Consider the following 2,372-nt stretch of genomic DNA (forward strand, 5'->3'; position numbering starts at 1 on the left):
ATTTTTCCTTTTTTTTTTTTTTTTTCTGAGATGAAGTCTCACTCTGTCACCCAGGCTGGAGTGCAGTGGCACAATTTTGGCTCACTGCAACCTCTGCCGCCCAGGTTCAAGCAATTCTCTGGCCTCAGCCTCCCGAGTAGCTGGGATTACAGGTGCCTGCCACCGTGCCAGGCTAATTTTTGTAGTTTTTAGTAGAGATGGGGTTTCAGTATGTTAACCAGGCTGATCTTGAACTCCTAACCTCATGATCTGCCGGCCTCGGCCTCCCAAAGTGCTGGGATTACAGGTATGAGTCACCGCACCTGGCCGTATTTTTCCTTTTTTTAAAAAAATAGAGATGGGGCAGTTCGGCAGTCCTGCGGATCTGTCTCTTGCTTAAACAGTGTTTGGGCGGAACAGATTCCAGGGACTCTTTCTTCCAGCCTCTGATCGCCCTCTGATTTCCTCTCCACTTGCAACCTCCGGGACCATCTTCTCGGCCGTCTCCTGCTTCTGGGGACCTGCCAACACTGTTTTTGTGGTTAGCTCTTTCTTGCCGACCAACCATGAGCTCCCAGATTCGTCAGAATTATTCCATGCATGTGGAGGCAGCCATTGACCTCCCGGTCCATGTGTCCCTGCAGGCCTCCTACACCTACCTCTCTCTGGGCTACTATTTCGACTGCGATGATGTGGCTCTGGAAGGCATGAGCCACTTGTTCTGCGAATTGACCGAGGTGAAGGGCGAGGGCTACGAGCATCTCCTGAAGATGCAAAACCAGTGCAGTGGCCATGCTCTCTTCCAGGACATCAAGAAGCCGGCTCAAGATGAATGGGGTAAAACCCTGGACGCCATGGAAGCCGCCATGGCCCTGGAGAAAAATTTGAACCAGGCCCTTTTGGATCTTCATGCCCAGGATTCTGCCCGCGTGGACCCCCATCTCTGTGACCTCCCAGAGAGTCACTTCCTAGATGAGGAAGTGAAACTCATCAAGAAGATGGGTGACCACCTGACCAACCTCTGCAGGCTGGCCAGCCCACAGGCTGGGCTGGGCGGGTATCTCTTCGAAAGGCTCACTCTCAAGCACGACTAAGAGCCTATTGAGCCCAGCGACTTTTGAAGGGGCCCTTGCAAAGTAACAAGGCTTCTGCCTAAGCCTCTCCCTCCAGCCACTAGGCAGCTTTCTAACTACCCTAACAAGCCTTGGAACAAATGGAACTAAAGCTTTTTGAAGCAGAAAAAAAAAAAGCACTGGAATCTCGCTATATTGTCCAAGCTGGATTGCAGCAGCGATTTGCAGGCGGACCACAGCTCACTGCAAACTCAAACTCCTGGGCTCAAGTGATCCTTCTGCCTCAGCCTCCCAAATAGATGGGACTACAGGCGAATGCCACCACGCCTGTCTAATTTTTTTTTAATGCAGTCTTGAACCTCTGCCTCCCAGGTTCAAATGATCCTCCCACTTCAGCCTCCCAAGTGGCTGGGATTACATGCACGTGCCACTACACCCCGCTACTTTTTGAATTTTTGGTAGCAATGGAGTTTCACCATGTTGGCCAGGCTGGTCTCGATCTCCTGATTTCAGGTGATCCTCCTGCCTTGGCCTCCCATAGTGGTGGAATTATAAGCATGAGCCACTATACCCAGCCTAATTTTGTTTTGTTTTTTTTGAGACGGAGTTTCACTCTTGTTACCCAGGCTGGAGTGCAATGGTGTGATCTCGGCTCACCGCAACCTCCGCCTCCTGGGTTCAGGCAATTCTCCTGCCTCAGCCTCCTGAGTAGCTGGGATTATAGGCACTAATTTTGTATTTTTTAAATCAACTGATGCCAAAATGAACACTACTGTCACGTGGTCTTTGAAATTTTTTTGCTTTTAAAAAGAATTCTTCAGGCCGGGCGCGGTGGCTCAAACCTGTAATCCCAGCACTTTGGGAGGCCGAGGTGGGTGGATCACGAAGTCAAGAGATCGAGACCATCCTGGTCAACATGGTGAAACCCTGTCTCTACTAAAAATACAAAAAATTAGCTGGGCGTGGTGGTACGTGCCTGTAATCCCAGCTACTCAGGAGGCTGAGGCAGGAGAATTGCCTGAACCCAGGAGGCGGAGGTTGCGGTGAGCCGAGATCGCGCCGTTGCACTCCAGCCTGGGTAACAAGAGCGAAACTCCGTTTCAAAAAAAAAAAAAAAAAAAAAAAAAGAATTCTTCATGTTAGAAGGTTGCAAACCCTTAACATCATCCCAACACTCCTTTCCAAAGTGGAGACATGGAGGCCCAAGGGGTGAAGTGACTTATGCAAGGCCACACAGTTGGTTTAGCAGCAGGACTGGGCCTCGTGCCATGGTTCTCAGTGTTGCCTCATTGCTGTGCTGCCAGCAGCCAGCTCAGGAAC

At 50.5% G+C, this 2,372-nt stretch overlaps 1 pseudogene; it reads left to right on the top strand.

The window, feature by feature from the left end:
• The first annotated feature begins 400 nt into the window (after positions 1–400).
• Positions 401–1,224, top strand: LOC101031326 (ferritin light chain pseudogene; annotated as a pseudogene).
• The last annotated feature ends 1,148 nt before the right edge of the window (positions 1,225–2,372 follow it).

The sequence above is a fragment of the Saimiri boliviensis genome, chromosome 2 (genome assembly GCF_048565385.1).
Source record: "Saimiri boliviensis isolate mSaiBol1 chromosome 2, mSaiBol1.pri, whole genome shotgun sequence".
NCBI classification, from domain to species: domain Eukaryota; kingdom Metazoa; phylum Chordata; class Mammalia; order Primates; family Cebidae; genus Saimiri; species Saimiri boliviensis.